At 40.3% G+C, this 18,592-nt stretch overlaps 1 long non-coding RNA gene across 1 annotated transcript; it reads right to left on the minus strand.

Annotated features, from left to right (window-relative positions):
* Window positions 1-6,417: 6,417 nt before the first annotated feature.
* LOC113903932 lies at window positions 6,418-16,480 on the minus strand. The gene is made up of 3 exons (XR_003514348.1): window positions 16,349-16,480; window positions 6,828-6,900; window positions 6,418-6,551 (listed from the first exon to the last, which is right to left on the minus strand). It is a non-coding gene; the product is annotated as an uncharacterized LOC113903932 (long non-coding RNA).
* Window positions 16,481-18,592: the final 2,112 nt, after the last annotated feature.

Below are 18,592 nucleotides of genomic sequence, written 5' to 3' on the forward strand. Positions count from 1 at the left end.
CATCAGCATCATTATTTTTAGCATATGCCTTTTGTTGGGTGTCTACCGTGAACATCATTTCACTTCCCCGCAAACACTCTGAGACGGCTACTTTTATACAGAACAAGGGGATGAATCCTAGAAAGATTCATTTTCTTCTTTCAGATTAATATCCAGCAAATGTAGGTCTTTGATACAAACGAATCCCCATCCATCACAAACCTTTGTGCATTGACTAAAGACAAGATTTTTTTTAAAAAAACTGTGAAAATAGAGACTACTAGATATGTGATAAATTAAATTTTAGGCCTTTGAAATAAAGAAGAAATATATATGAAACCATTCCTCTTAGTCTCAATCAAATTGTGTAAAATGAGCCCTCAGCCAGCTAAGATCAGACTGGACATGACATATAGAGAGTATATAAACTTAAAAAAGCACAACTTTTCCAAGAGGAGCTAAAAAATATTAATAGAAGACTAAGGAAAAAACATGATGAATTTAGGAGATTGCAAATAGTTATGCCAATCTAGGTGAAATAAAAGAAAACTTAGAGTTTAAATCCTAGAATACTTGGCAATAGGTTTTCAATGTGGCCTGTGAGTGATGGTTTTTATTCCATCCTCTTCCTCTTCTCTTTCTAAAAGTATTTTGCAGAGAAACAAGCAAAGATTATAAATTATATTTTAAACCTAGTATCAGAATTTATCTTATGAATAAGATTGCATTTTGTTTAGTAAGACATTCTGGCAGATCTTTTTAACTATGAAAAATAGGTTTCAGATTATGTCCCAAGAAGGAGGAAAGTAGGTTAAGAAAATAAAACAAAAAACAAGAATGCATTGTATACTAATAGGTATTGATAGTAAATTAGTTAGCTCTTACTGTAAACCACAAGTATTTATAGATGCATTATCTGCTTATATGCAATAAAATTCCTTTAATTTTTGTAATCATATGAAGTAGGTTGTTCCCAGCTGGTGCTAGTGGTCAAGAACCTGCTTGCCAATGCAGGAGACATAAGAGACGCTAGTACAATCCCTGGGTTGGGAAGATCCCCCGGGAGGAGGAAATGGCAACCCACTCCAGTGTTCTTGCCTGGTAAACTTCCATGGATAGAGGAGTCTGGCAGGCTACAGTCAAAGGGACTGAAAAAGTGTTGGACATGACTGAGTGACTGAGCACGCACGCACGTGCTATACCATAGGACCACAGGACTGTCAGTGTTGGGGGCTTGAAAACACAAGAGAAGTAGTCATCAAGGGGATATAAAGATTTATGTCCTCAGGCTTTGAGCGTTGCCCAGGATGAATCTCAGAAAAGATATTGGGACGTTTGTGCCCATACATTTAAATAGCATCTAAATCTTTTAATCTAAACGAGGTTCTCTAATTCTCTAGTTAGATGAATAGATAGATGATAGATAGAATGTTTTAATTAAAAATAAAGCATTAATCATTATCTCTTGATAAATTTAAAATGCTTCCTCATTTATTTCAATTGTTATTTGGTTTTTCCCCATTTTTATTTCTAATATAATATGATATGCAAAACAAATGTCAAATACCAACATGACTACACATTCCTGAACCGTTGGATCACTGAGTTAAAATTTTTCCAGCAAGCAATATTGGCATGTTCCATAAAAAAATTTTGGCAATTAGGTAATTTTATTCATTTATTCATCACTTCATGGTAAATAGATGGGGAAACAGTGGAAACAGTGACAGACTTTATCTATTTGGGCTCCAAAATCATTGCAAATGGTGATTGCAGCAATGAAATTAAAAGACACTTGTTCCTTGGAAGAAAAGTTATGACCAACCTAGACAGCATATTAAAAAGCAGAGACATTACTTTGCCAACAAACGCCTGTCTAGTCAAAGCTATGGTTTTTCCAGTAGTCATGTATGGATGTGAGAGTTGGACTGTAGGGAAAGCTGAGTGCCGAAGAATAGATGCTTTTGAACTCTGGTGCTGGAGAAGACTCTTGAGAGTCCCTTGGACAGCAAGGAGATCAAACCAGTCCATTTTAAAGGAAATCAGTCCTGAATATTCATTAGAAGGACTGATGCTGAAGCTGAAACTCCAATTCTTTGGCCACCTAATGCAAAGAACTGACTCATTTGAAAAGACCCTGATGCTGGGAAAGATCAAAGGTGGGAAGAGAAGGGGACAACAGAGGATGAGATGGTTGGATGGGCTCAGTGGACATGAGTTTGAGTAAACTCCAGGAGTTGGCGATGGACAGAGAGGCTTGCTGCAGTCCATGGGTTCGCAAAGAGTTGGATACGACTGAGCAACTGAACTGATTCATTTATACACTTATTCACCATTGCATGAACATTTCTTCACCACATTTTCCCAAAAGATATACTAGGCAATAGAGAGGTCAATATTCAATGGAAGCCTGGTAAGATGTTACGGTGCTACTTGTCCTAACGGAAGATGATGTGAGTAACAAGATGAAATGTGATTAAAATGGTACTCTATTGGTATTCTGGCCAGGAATTTAGAAACAACCTGTTTTTTCCTGGCTGCACCACTTCTGTTACTGGAAAGGAAATGCACACAGGGCATGGGAAATTGGCCCTCACTCATTGTGCTATGTTTCTGTCTCAAGCCCCAGATAGGAATCAGTAAACTCAACTAAGCCATTTGGTGGCCTTGCTGTGTCTATACCAAGAAGGCCTACATTTGGCTAAACAGAAGCTATTCATAAGGCAAGTTAAGGTATTTTTCCATAATGATGCTGCTAAAACCTCAGGTCTCACTACTATTCTGATGCAAAAAAAGACAACCGAAGAACATCTGCTGCTCCTGAGTTCCTTGCAGGTGCGAGGCAGCCAGAGAGTATATGTTGGGGCTGCAGATGAAGATGGAGCCGCTGTCTGCTCCATTGCTCTTCTGGACGAGACAGCAGATTCGCACTCAGCGGCAAGTTTTCAAGGATAGATACACCAAGGGAATGACAGAGTGTGCACTAATGAGAAAGCCTGAATCAGTTCAGCAAACCTAAGGGTCTTGATCTCTCAGTGTGTGTCTAAAAGCAAAACTGCAGAGCAGAACAGGAGAACTAGTCATGCCTAGTCTAGACTACAGAACATTCACTAACCTAATTTGTTGTTGCTGTTCAGCTTAATCTGGACCACAGAACATTCACTAACCTAACTTGTTGTTGTTGTTCAGTGGCTAAGTCATGTCTGACTCTACCAACCTAAAGACACCCCTGAAGTGTTACTGCCTGTCCCTGCTCTGGGGTCTGCCCCTTAAAGGGGAGAAGAAGAGGCATGATTTCTATGGAGGCCACAGGAATATATACAAACATTGGGCTGGAAGAATGAGAGAGACCTACGTGCCCATATCACAGCACAGGGAGAGTCAAAAGGAGCAGAAAAGTAATAAGCAGGTGCTCACAGCCAGGACATGGAAGCAACCTAGATGTCCATCAGCAGACGAATGGATAAGAAAGCTATGGTACATATACACAAAGGAGTATTACTCAGACATTAAAAAGAATACATTTGAATCAGTTCTAATGAGGTAGATGAAATGGAGCCTATTATACAGAGGGAGGTAAGTCAGAAAGAAAAACACCAATACAGTATACTAACACTTATACATGGAATTTAGAAAGATGGTAACAATAACCCTGTATGTGAGACAGCAAAAAAGACATAGCTGTATAGAACAGTCTTTTGGACTCTGTGGGAGAGGACAAGGGTGGGATGATTTGGGAGAATAGCACTGAAACATGTATATTATCATATGTGAAACAGATTGCCAGTCCAGGTTTGATGCATGAGACAGGGTGCTCAGGGCTGGTGCACTGGGATGACCCTGAGGGACGGGATAGAGAGGGTGGCAAGAGGGGGGTTCAGGATGGGGGACACATGTACACCCATGGCTAATTCATGTCAATGTATGACAAAAAACAACAAAAAAAAACTACAGTATTGTAAAGTAATTAGCCTCCAATTAAAATAAATAATTTTTTTTTTTTAAAAAGAGTTCCTGTCAACCATCCTCTCGGGCTGCCTGATGGTCCCAGGACTCTGAAACTCAGCTATGAACCACTCCTATGTTGCATGAAAGAACCCTAACATAATGAATTTGTACACTCACTGCCTTTAATGATTAACAAATGAAGAAGATAGGCAGATAACGTAGTAACAGTCATATCAACTCTTTGAGAGGCTGTCATGACCTCTGTGCTTCAGCCCAGAGAATTGAGAGGCAGGATCATACTTTTCCAGCAACCACAGAAAGAAACTCATAGCCCTGAGCTTCCTACCCAGGACTTGCTGATCCTGAAGAGAAAGCTGTTCCCAGCAGAACTGGAGATGATTCCAAAGGAAGTCCCTTCCTTAGCACCTCTCAGAGGCTCCTCTGAGTCTATGAAAATGGACTTGAACATTCTTCCACGGCCTCAGATCTCTTATTTTGAAGTTGCATTTGATATTAGAGGAGCAAAAAGACAAGTCTCTCAGAATCACTGAATAACTCAGGTGGTAACCGGTGCCTCTGGAATGAAAAAAGTACCATGGATGAAATGGGAAGGGTTTCACATGTGTCTTATGAAATTTCTCTGAAAACATTGCTACAAGAGAAGTTTGATGTGTATCAGCCTACATATTTCTTAATGTCACCAGAATAACCTAGGAAATTTGACATCAGCTAAGTGTGAGGTGGCTCAGATGGTAAAGCATCTCCCTGCAATGCGAGAGATCCAGGTTCGATCCCTGGGTAGGGAAGATCCCTGGAGAAGGAAATGGCAACCCACTCCAGTATTCTTGCCTGGAGAATCCCATGGACGGAGGAGCCTGAAAGGCTACAGTCCACCGGGGGTCGCAAAGAGTCAGACACAACTGAGCTACATCACTTTCACTTTCAAGTGTGAGGCAAAGAGCTCTGTAGATACAGAAACACTGAGATCTACATACTGCCCTGTACTGAGCTTATAGGATGACTGTATCCAAGTTACTTCTTCTTTATAGAACTCAGTTTCTCATTTGAAAGTGAAAAAATCAGCTGGAGAAACAGTGGGTCTTTGAGGATAGCTCACTTGTAAGGCTTTAGGTTTGTATGTGCATCCTAAATCATTTCAGTTGTGTCTGATTCGGTATGATCCCATGAACTGTAGCCCACCAGGCTCCTTTGTCCGTGGGGATTCTCCAAGCAAGAATACTAGAGTGGGTTCCAACGCCCTCCGCCAGGGGATCTTCCCAACCCAGGGATCAAACCCACTTTCTTACATCTCCTGCATTGGCAGGTGGGTTTTTTATCACTAGTACTACCTGGGAAGCTCTAAAGGCTTCAGGTTTGCATTCTGCTAAAAAGTTGGGGTGAATTCAGTGTTAGCGTAGCACATTTTTTTTCTCTCTTCACTCTCTCTAGAAAGGAAAAACACTTAAAGGAATGAAAGAAAGAGTTGAAGATGCAGAAAAGGGCATGAGTTCACTCCCTGCAGGCAGCTGGAGAGGAGATAAGGCTTCTCCTATTTGTGATTTGCCTTTTCCCCTCCCACATAGCTGCGGTGGCAAATGAGGCTCATTAGAACCTCCTATTGATTAAGTGTCTGCCTTTGGAAGGTCATTTGGGACTAACTCAGTTTGCAGAACAAGAAAAAGTGGGATGAGTGGCTCAGACTGGTTCTACACTGTTAGGGAATTGGGGGAGTGTTTTATGTGCCTCCCAAAGTTACCAGGGACACAGGAGACAAGGATGACCCAGAGAGATGCTGGTAAATGGAGTCCACAGTTGCTCTGTCCGTCCCCTCTGCCTTATGCCAGCAGCACCCAGCGAGAGGACACTATCTGAACATGGAACTATTTACCAAGTCCCAGAAATTTAGCTTATCTGGAAGTTTGTGTTTAACTGTAATTGTCTGCATGGAGCCTGCTGAGAATACACACTTTTGGTTTTAGAATGGGCCCAAGAATAACCATGTTCCAGCATTACAATTCTTTCCATTATGAATACAACACCCCAGAGCAGGTTTCTAAGGGCCCTGACAACTTGAATTACTGTCTTTTCCTACTCAGCCGCCTCAGATTGAGCTGACAATGAAATGGCTTTAAACAATGTCATGCCTTTTTACCCTCAGACTCAGCCTCCAGAACCTCAGTCACACTCCAGTGCCACATGCGAGGAAGGGAGTGTTGGATCAAGAGGCAAAGGGTTCAGGGATTCTCTGGGCAGCTCTGTGGCCGATGAGCCATGCGACCTTGGCAAAGGTCATCCCCAGCTCTGGCACCCACTTTCCATCTCAGAGCAAAATGAGAGGTTAGATAAACCAGAGAAGCTTTCTGACTCTTTCCGATTTCTAATTCAATTCCACAAACATTTGCAGAGTTTATATGTGTTACAGTCACCGTGCTAGACAGCTCCCAGCTGTATAATTTATTTTTTATTCCATTGAAAACTAGAGTCAGGTAATTTTCATGCAATTTTTAGCACAAAATCACTGGACTGGGAGTCGCACGCCTCAGGTTTTACTTATAGCTTCATCACTAAATATTTGTGTGATCTTTCCAAAGTTCCATCAGCCATCTGGGCTTTAGTTTCTTCATCTGTAAAAGGAGATGGAAGAATGAGGGGCTATGTTGAGAGTTCACAGCAGCCTGAGAGTACTTTTTTGTCCACCAGTCCTATAATCACCACCCTCTGAGTGAACATTCTATGCCAGGTGGTTGGATAAGAACTGGGGGTGCAGAGAAAAACCAACTATCTGGAAAGTTGTTTAAAGCGATCCAAAAGGACGAGCAGTTACATTTATTCCATTTTGACTCGGCCTTGTTCTGGACATCTCCCTGGAGCGCACTGTGCCCACGAAGCCAGCCACTTACCTCCTTTCACTGTGCTGCTCTGGGACAGTGGTCTCCAGTCCACGTTCACTGGGACCTTCAGAATTTTGCAGGACTGTCACATGAGAGACGATTTATATTGTTGAGTCTAATTCAGGAGGTCAGAATTTAAATTCTCATTGCTTGCTCCTTCTCTCCCTCCCCATCCTGCATCCCTCCCTCTCTCTTACCATTTCTCATCATCCGGCTGCTCTGTCTTCTAGACACAAGGACACTCCCTTGATTCTTCACAGACTACACCCTTTGTTCTGCCTTGGTGCTCATGCCTAGTCACTCAGTCGTATCCAACTCTTTGCGACCCCATGGACCATAGCCCACCAGGCTCCTCTGTCCATGGGATTCTATAGGCTGGAATACTGGAGCAGGGTTGCCATTCCCTTCTCCAGGGGATCTTTCTGACCCAGGGATGGAACCTGGGCCCCTGCACTGCAGGCGGGTTCTTCACCATCTGAGCCACAAGGGAAGCCCTTGGAGTCTGCCTTTGTTGTTGCCTCTGCTTAGAAATCTTTCTCCAGAGGTTGTTTTCTTTCTTTCATTCAAAAGGACTGACTCTTGGTCAAAATTCTGATTCTAAATCCAGCATTTCCTCCCAAGGGAACATTTTTCCCCATGAGTCATTTACAGTGATATGTTTCAAATATATATAAAATACATATTTCTAATATATATCTTTATTTTTCTTGTTCCTATTCTTAGTCCACCTAATTTTAAATTCCATACTGTTTTGGAAGCCTAAGCCTAGATAAATGACTGGAAACTAACAAGCATTCAATGGTGATTTCTTACACACATACACACAGAGAACTAACAGACATAAAGTCTGAGGGCCCAGAGTCGGCTCAATAAATGCCAAATTTATCTAAACCAAACTTTCCTGGAAATGGAAAGGGGATATTCATGAAACTCTGAGGCAGAATGGAAATGAAAGGTCAGGGGTTGGGCGGGGGTGAGAGATGAGACAGGAGATGTCCCAGGGGGTAAATCATGTAGACACTTGGCTGTCACAGGAATAGATCACATTTTATTGTTTAGATAATATAGAGCCTGTGAAGGGTATATTAATCAGGGTCGTTGTTTAAAAAATAAAATCAATCTAGCTATCTTAAGCAGGAGAAGAAATATTTATTATATTTCAGCACTCCCAGAATCTCTGGGGGGATCAGATTTCCCGGGAACAGCCATAAATACAGCAGCTCGGCACATCGCAGGTCCCGTCTAGCAGAAACATGCTGCCCTCACTGTCCTGGGCACCTGTGACTCCATAACTGGATGCCAGAAATACCACCATCACTCTCTCAGAGCAATAGCTCAGATGGCTCACATCAGCCTCTGGGTTTCAGAAAGCACACCCGCTTTGCAGAACCTAGGAGCTACATGAACTCTAGCTGCAAGAGTGTCTTGGAAGTATAGATCTTATCTTTTCAGCCTCCTCAAAACAGAAAGATTTATTAGGAGGCTAGGGATGGGTGCTAACGGAGCCAGCCCACTCTAGCTTCCGTCTGGAGTCCCCCCTCAGGAGCATGACTCAGTCTAGAAGAGAATGTCAGACAACCGGGCGAGTATTTCAGAGAAGGGATGTCTGCATGGGGTGGGACTGGCCACTTTCTAAGTCACCTTCCAACACTGAGATTCTCTGTCTATTTGGGGATCAGCTTCTTGAATAGGATATACGTTAGGAGAACAACATTATTCTTATTGAGCAATTACTATGCTCCCAATGCTGGGCTGAGTATCTTGCTGGTACTGGTTCATAAAATCCTCTTAGATACCCTATGAGGTATGTGATGAAAACCCTCTCTACCCCTTTATGCTCCCTCTGCCTGTCTCAACACACATCTTCCCTGGGCCGGAACTGTCTGTCCCAGAGGAGGAGAAGTTGAGAGAAGCTGAAAGTCAGAAGACGTATTAGGCTGCACACTTTTCCAGGAAACCGGGTTATTGTCTTTGAAGGTCACCATTAGTCTCCCTCTTACATCTCCTGCTCTGATAATGAATGGTGAGCTAAAGGATGCTCCTGTGTGCCCACTCTGGACGCTTCAGGGCTCAGCAACTTGAGACAGAGCCTACTTTGTCCAGGGCAGACCTAGTCTTGTCCCTAACTTCTGTGAGTGTTGTGTTCTCTCTGGAATGAAAGTGCATGAACTCTGAAGATAGAGAAGGGGAAATGGAATTTCACTGAAACCTGCAGCCTCACCAAGTTTCTCCAATCCAGTTTTTACCCAAGATCCCCTCATTAGCAGTGTTAGGCTTTTGTTCAGACATGAATAGATCCTGTATTTCTGTGTATAACTCCCTCAGATAGAAATTTTAGAGAAAGAAAAAGTGAATGCTACAATATGAGCGCCAAAACGTTACGCAGGATCCCTAAAAGCAGGTATTTTATTTTATTTTATCGTGCCAATACCATTTTTCTGGTTGCGATATTGTCACAGATGATCATACAATCCTGCACTGAGGGAACTGAGGTGGGAGGCACACAGAACCGCTCTTACTCGCTTTGCAATGTGAATCTATAATTAGTTCAAAACGTCATCTTTTTTAAAAAGAAGGTATCAAAATCATCAGCAACGAGGTTTGCAGAATCACTGGTCTCCTCCAGAGCGGGGAGGGCTCAGTCTTCAAAAAACTCAAGGCCTGTTTCTTACATCTTGAAAGAAGAGGAGACCTTTTCATTACTTCCTGAACACATGTGCTGCCAAAAGAGATAAATGACTGGAAAATAGAACAGGTTGAACTTGGATGAAAGAAAGAGAGAGGGAAGGAAGGAAAAAGATAGATAGACATTTTATGTCTACTTTCAGTGGTAGAAACAAAATCTAAGAGTAACTAAACAAGTTGCTCAAAATTATACAGTTGGAGCTACCTGTGTTTGGATTCAAACTTAGATACTTATGTTCCTTTTTTCACTCATTCTGACCTGGGAGGGTAAAGAATGCAAAGACAACTCACCCTTGCTTCCAGAACCATGCTCGGTTACTACAGGGAAAAATTAGGCCCTGATTCCCTGTGCAAAGCCCACTGCACAGCTTCCGAGGGAATGACTCGTAGCCAAGGGACCTTTGATCCCTGAGAGCATCTGGACCGAAACACGACAAGCATTTCTCTCTGTCTATTTCAGAGGCCTGCTTATGAACCGCATCTTGCCAAGAGTAAACCAGTGTGAACACCCAGAGACAGAAGGTGTGAGTCCAACAGTCATCTCCATAATGTGCGGTTATGCCATAACCCTGCAGACACTCTAGTATCGCAGAGGGCTCTGACGTAGTGGAGAAGGAGAAGGTGGCCAAGGTAGGATGCGATATGAAGAAATGGAAAGGAATCCTGGCTTCTCTAAAAACTTAAACACCCTGTAATCAAGTGTCTTTTCTTTTATAACTAGCACTGAGTGTGCATGTATGAGCATGTCTGTTCAAAAGGAAATATGGTGCGTGGGTGGAAGAGAGGGCTTACAACTCTATGAGATGTAAGTTAACATCTTGTTTAAAGGTGTATTTTCTCCGGATAGCTTCCATACTTAAATACAGGAAGGACATTGATTCAGGGATTTGGGCTGGAAAATGTGAACAGAGGGAAAATCAGAAGTTCAGCTGCTAACAATACATAAAGGATGACAAAATGAGTCAGGAATTGTGGGTCTAAGACCTGCTTGCCTCACAGAGTAGCTATGAAACCCAGAGCAAACCCTTTTTTCAGTCTCTTTCATGAAACATCATCTTGGAACAGGTATAAGGATGAATACAGTAACCTACATGAAAGCAATTTATAAAAGGTGAGGACTTCACGTATTGAGTACTTGCTGAGTGCCTCTTGTACGTCAGTTTGCTGTCTTTACATAATATCCCTTGAGCTCGCCAACCAATCCTCTGCTTAGTGTCTTGTCTTCTGTCTGTTTCCTCTGTCTAGAATACTCTTCCTACTTACTGTTTTTCTTGCTTTCTCCTTTTATTAATTCAGTTCTTCTCCCCAAAGTCACCGTCTCTGCAATGCCTTTTCTGACTCAGTCCCTGCCACTCTCTCATTTTCCAGCTTTACTTTGTTTCATATTTATAATTGTTTTTCTAACAAGAAAAATGAGGTCAGTAGGCATCTCCTTACCTAATAACATAGCTAATGTTTACTGAGCACAGATTATGTGCCAAGCTCTAGTACAGGCACTTTGAATATCATAGTTCATTAACCTCTATCTGGTTAATTTGCAAGTGTATTTCCTTCTTTAAGGAGTTAAAAAGTGAATTAAAGACAAATCTCTTCCTTTAGAGATCTGGCCAAGGCTCCCTGCCTTGGATGGTGATGCGCTGGCTTATCTGACTCCCCCGCCTGACTGCACCTAGGTCACAGTTGTACCCCTGAACCTCGCACACTTCTTGGCATATCATAACTGATTAATGCATGGTCATTGATTGAAAGGAAAAAAAAAAAAAGCTTTATTGAATGTAAATAATCTTGTGCTATGCCTTGAAGACAGCAGGTAAATATCATTTGCATTATTATGCTGAACTTGTCATTGTGTTCTTCACTTGTGCATAGTCTCTCAGTCATGTGACTCTTTGCAATTCCATGAACTATAGCCTGTCAGGCTCCTCTGTCCATGGGATTCTCCAGGCAAGAATACTGGAGTGGGTTGCCATGCCCTCCTCCAGGGGATCTTCTTTATGCAGGGATCAAACCCAGGTCTCCAGCATTCCAGGTGGATTCTTTACTGACTGAGCCACCAAGAAAGCACTTGTAGATGCTATATTTCCACGAACCTGATACAACCTAATCAGTAGATTCTGTGATCCACATTTTATGTGTGAACATTCTGATACTTATGACGGTTAAGTGACAAACTGGCAGACATCAATTATCTAAACCACCTCCAACTCCATGTCTAACTTTTTTTGCCATCTACATTCATTTCTCCTTTATGAAACTCAGGTTCCAGCAGACTCTAAAACTGTCTCTTTCACTGGCCCAAATGTTTGGAAATGGAGCGTAATCTGTCAAAGAAAGCCCATCTCGTATTTCCTTTTCTTGGAAATGTCTTCAACATTCACTCAGCAGGAAACACTGAGTTTCTGCACTGTGCCAGGCAGGGTGCTTGTCGTTTAGTCGCTGAGTCGTGTCCTACTCTTTGCAGCCCACAGGGACTGTAGCCCAGTAGGCTGCAATGTCCATGAGACCTGCAGGCAAAAATACCTGGGCAGGTTGCGATTTCCTTCTCAATACCCAAGCAATGTGCTGGATATTGAGAAAATCTGGAGGTGTTAGACTAGTCATCACCTTCAAGAGGCCCTCCACCTAAAGAGTGAGACCATCATATAAAAATAAATGCTGACGCCATTTGGTCAGGCATTTGTTGATGGTCAGGGCCTTTCAAGATGATATTCCAGTCAGGAGTAAAGCCCTGCAGAGGAGATGAACCTGATCCTTAAGCCCCTTCCAATTCAGTATCCTCTAACTTCCCTTCCAGTCACCTAGTTCACTCCCTCTGCCTACTTTAGAAAAATTCACAGCTTAATAATGCATGAGGGAACATTACCTTAAGGTATAATTATGCTTTTCCCCAAATGACCTATGCAATTACACCAGAGTGGTGAACAGTGACTGCAGACAGGAGTTGGAACAAGTGCCCAGGAATATAATGTTACAAAATGACCCCTGTTTCAATTTTCCTTCTTATAACTACATAAAAATTACATTTGCTTCTATCACAGAGATGTGCAGTAAAACATGAAAAAGACCCATTAGATTATCAACTCTCATCTCCTCCTAGGAAGTTGTTTTTTTTTTTTTTTTTTTAACTGTGATAGTCTTTCGAGGGACTTGAGGCTGTTAAATTATTCCAAGATAATAGGGATAATGAGAGAGGAAAGACCTCCCAGCACAGTGTTTATACTTCGTAAATCTGCACATTGGTACCTGGCGGCAGGTAAACCTTCATGGCCAGATCATGAGTGGACAGAGCTCAAAGAAAGGTGGGAAGTTGAGCCAGGAGATCCAAGGCGAGGCTGGGATTATAAAATTAGAGCTAGCATTAGAGTCAGAATAAATAGTCACAGCTGGATAAAAGAGAAGGGCTAGTTAGTGGTCATGTGGGCAGTTCCAGACCTGGGAACCAGAGATTTGAGACAGCATGTTTCATATAAACACTGATATTAATATGACATTAATGTAGATTATTACACATATATAAATATTTTATGAAACTTCCATCATACTATGAAGTATTCTGATTCTGTTGAATATTAAATCCATTCCTTAATCAGGATCACTAAAAACACCCCAAAATGATTACCTAAACGCCTTAATCATTCTTTTAAAACTTATTTTACTGAAATATAGCTCATTTACAATACTATATTAGCTTTAGGTGTACAATACAGTGCTTCAATAAGTTTTATAGATTAGACTCCATTTTAATTTAGTATTAAATATTGGCTATATTTCCTGTGCTGTAAAATATATCCTTGTGACTTACACATTTTATATTAATACCTCTTAATCCTCTTCCCCTAATTACCCCCCATCCTTGACAACTCTTGATATCATCAGGCTTTTTAGGCTTTAGCCATGTTAGTGTTGGTATAATAGTAATATCATTGTGGTTTAATTTGCATTTCTGTAATGAATAATGAACATGAGTATCTTTTACTGTGCTATACATGTTTGAAATCCTTTATTTAGTTCATTTAATTTTATAAATAAAATATTTGTAAATAAATATTTCTCTATTTATGAATGACAATAATTAGTAAATATTAACCTTTACATTATTGACTTATAAAAGATTTTTATTTTTTTATTAATAAATATCAGTACTTTACCAAATATATCTATTGTGAATATTTTCTCCTAGTTTAGATTTTATCTTTTAATTTTATTAAACATGGGTTTTAAATAGCAGATGTTTTTAATGTTTTTAAGTTTGATGAAGTCAAAAGTACCTGTGTCTCCTTTATGGTGTTTGTTTTTTGTGTCCTATTTTGAAATACTTGCCTAACCAGAACATCATGGAGATTTCTGCCTGTTTTTCTCTCGAAGTCTTATACTTCTAGCAGTTACATGTGGATTTCTTATCTGTTTTATTTTTGTATATGGTTTGTGGCAAGAAGTGGTTTTAGAGAAGAGAGGGAGAAAGAGACAGACAAACAGACAGATAGAGAGGGAGAGAGGAAAGAGAGCTGAATATGTCAAATGTCGTCATTTCATCATATGAATTCATCACTGAGCAAGTTGACACCTGCGTGTAAATAAAGCTCAGTGACTTTGATCCACTTGTGTCAAATTTAACATCAAAAGGTATGATTATTCAAACTGAACTGCATTTGCCTGCATCAGTGCTCTGTTCTTACAGTCTACTTTGTCTAACAGTAATCTGGATTAGTGGGATGGTTTTTATTATACCTCTCCCTTGATTTGGCAAGGACTAATGACTGCCCCTCATTATCCTTTCCCCAAAGTACTTGAATCATCCGTGAGAAATGCCACCATAAAAACTCCAACCTTCCAACAATGCATTCATTTATGTGAGATTGAAATAAAGTTTTATTTTCTGCAAGCCAATGTCATATGAGATTTCTGTTAGTTGCATATGAACACAATTCTAACCTGGTATATATTTTTCAATCCATTTACTTTCAACCAATTTCTGTTCTTTTGTTTTAGATATATCTGTTATAGCAACATAGCTGAATTTTTTTCATCCAATCTGCCAATATTTTAACTCTTTCTAATCTCTTGTACGGAGAAGGCAATGGCACCCCACTCCAGTACTCTTGCCTGGAAAATCCCATGGATGGAGGAACCTGGAAGGCTGCAGTCCATGGGGTCCCTGAGGGTCGGGCACGACTGAGCGACTTCACTTTCACTTTTCATTTTCACGCATTGGAGAAGGAAATGGCAACCCACTCCAGTGTTCTTGCCTGGAGAATCCCAGGGACGGGGGAGCCTGGTGGGCTGCTGTCTATGGGGTCGCACAGGGTCGGACACGACTGAAGTGACTTAGCAGCAGTTAGCAATCTCTTGTAACTGGACAATCAGACCATTCAAATTAATTGTGCCCACTGATATATTTTAATTTATTTCTAATATATTATGTGTCGCTTTCTGTTTGATTTTTATTGTGATAGTGTCTTAAAATTTTCTTTCCTTTTGGATTCTCTTATACTGATTTTTATTCTCATTAAAAATTTAATTTCTCTACTAATTTTGAATGTGTATAACACAAAATATTTGCATCATTTTTTAATGACTCTAAAAATGTAAACTTTACCTAATCTTAAAAATCTGAATTTAAGCAATATCTGGATTATACTCTTAGAAAATGTGTGTATTTTAAGCGTAAATCCAATTCACCTCCTTAGAAAGCAAATGTTAATTTCACCTCAGATCAAATTTCTTTGTGGAACTTTACAACTCTGCGTAGTAAGCATTATTGTCATTACTTTGAAATGTCAATGCATGAGTAGTTGTATTCAAATGTTTAACATTGTGTTTGCTTACCACCCATTTCTTCTTAAAATAGCTTTATTGAAACAAAATTCATCAACCTTATGCTTCACCTGTATAAAATGTATGATCCAGTGGTTTTTAATATAGTTACAGAGTTGTACAACCACTACCAAAATTTAATTTTAGGATATATTCATCATGCCCAGAAGAAGCCACTAATCTATTAGAAGTCATTTCACATTTACCCTTTTCACTAACCAACCACTAATTTACTTTATGTCTATAAATGTGTCTTTTCTTGACATTACACCTGAGTGGAATCATACAATATGTTGTCTTTTAGAACTAGTTTATGTCACTAATCCTAATGTTTAATGTTTCTCTCCCTACATTATCAATTTTTTCTCTTCGTTCAATTATTTCTCATCACATACAAATATGCTATAATGCCTCCTTCTAAGAAGTAATATGCATCAAGTCCATATCCCTAGGCCCTTCTGCCATATTTTTCTCCTCTTCTTAAAAGCAAAATTTCTCAAGTAACTTTTCTCCTCTAGTTCATATCTCATTCTGTCTTTTTGTCACATCATTTTTTTCCTCTACCACTATACTAACTCATTCTTGTCAAAGGCATCAATAAATTCCATTTTTTATGTTTATTTGGAAAACTTTCATGAGCCTCCGGGTGACCCATTTTTGTTAATTATTCCTTAAATATTGCAACACTTTTTTTTTTCACTTAGTTTCTGGAATTATCTTGGTTCAGCTCCACATTTGGGGATATTTTCTTATGGAAAATCCTCCACAAGCAACAATGACCCTTCAGATCAAAATTCCACATGAATGGTACCTTGCACTGAACGAAATCTTAAAAAATAATATATTTTCCAGTCAGAGTTCTGAAGCAACTTGAGTGAATATAAAAGATTAAAGGGATGAGATTTTCTTAGTGCACTTGGGATCTTTACCAATAAGTTTACAACAAAGCTGAGTCAAACTGAAAGCACACAATTTCTGTGAATAGACAAGGTCACAAGAAAGGGTAACAGGAAGAATCAAACCGTACATACCCTCTCCCAAAATTGTTCATCATGGAACTTGCCTCATTTCCTCAACCTCAGTGAATGATGGAGAGAAGACAGAACTATTTTACTGATGGATGATCTCTACGTGAAAAGAAATATCATGAGTGACAAACAAACCTCCCACTCTTCCAACGTGACCAGTTCTTGAACGTCATATGCTTAGTTGCTCAATCATGTCTGACTCTTTGTGACCCCGTGGACTGTGGCCCGCCAGGCTCCTCTGTCCCTGGGGATTCTCCAGGCAAGAACACTGGAGTGGGTTGCCATGTCCTCCTCCAGGGTCTCTTCCCAACCCAGGGATCAAACCCAGGTCTCCCACATTGCAGGCAGATTCTTTACCATGTGAGCCACAGTTTCAGATAAAACTTCAGTGGATCTTTTAAGTAAATTTTTAAAAATACCTTCTATCTGGTGTTCATTGGAAATTAGATACATTATTTTTTCCAAGAAAAGATGAATATAACCCTTATACTCATCCCTCTAACCCCTTTCCTTATACTGCTTTTATAAGTCTAAGGGAATTGCAAACAAGTACAGGGCTACTCTGAGGGGATAGCTGAAAATATAGTGAAAGATAGCATTGCCTATAACTCCACAGAATTCAGTAGGTTACAGGATAAAATGAGGAGATGGACCCACCCTCAAAGTTAACAAGTTTACAAATATCTTATTTGATATCTGGTTGTTTGGTTGGTTGCTAATTCCATAGGTCAATGACAGAGGCTTGGAAATATCTTGGTTCATTTAGCACAATGAAATACAAATATTCATTAGATAGGAGGAAAAATGGAAACTTTATTCTTCTCCAAAGAGGGTGTTTACCATGTTGGTGTTTTAGTCCTGATAATTCAGGAGCCAATATTGCTTATGGCCGGACATTGTGCTCTAGCACAGTTCCAAATATGGCTAGGTTAACATGTGTCATGGAAATAAAAACAAATATTTTTAGTGCAAGTACGCTCTAAGCACTCTGCTAATTGCTTTACAGAGAATACCTTATTTAATCCTCTTCACGGTTTGTTGAGGAAGGTAGTATTACTAACTACATTTCATAAATAATATAGTATGCTCCAGGGAGATTATAACTTGTCCACTCCAGTAAGATGGCATATGCCGATGCTTATATTTAAATTCAGAATGTTGGATTCCCAGTTTTATGTATTTAATTACTTTATAAGACAACTTTTCAATACACGCATGTGCTTTCTGTGTGTGTGTGTGTGTTTGTCTATAACAGTCTGATGAAACAATAAGCATTTACATTCAAACAACACACCTTTTGAGTTAAAAAGAAAAAGGCTTACAATAAAATTGTGTGAAAATAAAAGTGAAAAGTATCAGTCACTCAGTTGTGTCAGACTCTTTGGACTCCATGGACTGTAGCCCATCAGTCTCCTCTGTCCGTGTAATTTCCCAGGCAAGAATACTGGATTTGGTTACCATTTCCTTCTCCAGGGGCTCATTCCAACTCAGGGATCCAACCCCATCACTTAGGTGGTGCATAAACACTTCAGGAAAAACACTTCTAGAATGGTAAAACTTTGCCTGGTTTTTACCTGCTGAAAGTGGATGAATGTCATGAAGGAATGGAAGGTTTACTCCATATTATCTAAGATTTATTGAGAACCTAATGATTATATTAGGAAAATTATATATGTGATTATATGTGGAAAATTTTTCAAGAGATGGGAATACCAGACCACCTTACCTGCCTCCTGAGAAATCTGTATGCGGATCAAGAAGCAACAGTTAGAACTGGGCATGGAACAACAGACTGGTTCCAAATTGGGAAAGGAGTACGTCTAGGCTGTATATTGTCACCCTGCTTATTTAACTTACATGCAGCGTACAATGGCACCCCACTCCAGTACTCTTGCCTGGAGAATCCCATGGGTGGAGGAGCCTGGTAGGCTGCAGTCCGTGGGGTCGCTAAGAGTCGGACACGACTGAGCGACTTCACTTTCACTTTTCACTTTCATGCATTGGAGAAGGAAATGGCAACCCACTCCAGTGTTCTTGCCTGGAGAATCCCAGGGATGGGGGAGACTGGTGTTGGCTGCTGTCTATGGGGTTGCACAGAGTCGGACACAACTGAAGCTACTTAGCAGCAGCAGCAGCAGCATACACCATGGGAAATACCAGGCTGGATGAAGCACAAGCTTGCCGGGAGAAATATCAATAACTTCAGATATGCAGATGATACCACCCTATGGCAGAAAGTGAAGAAGA

Source organism: Bos indicus x Bos taurus, chromosome 14 (genome assembly GCF_003369695.1).
Source record: "Bos indicus x Bos taurus breed Angus x Brahman F1 hybrid chromosome 14, Bos_hybrid_MaternalHap_v2.0, whole genome shotgun sequence".
In the NCBI taxonomy this organism is placed as follows: domain Eukaryota; kingdom Metazoa; phylum Chordata; class Mammalia; order Artiodactyla; family Bovidae; genus Bos; species Bos indicus x Bos taurus.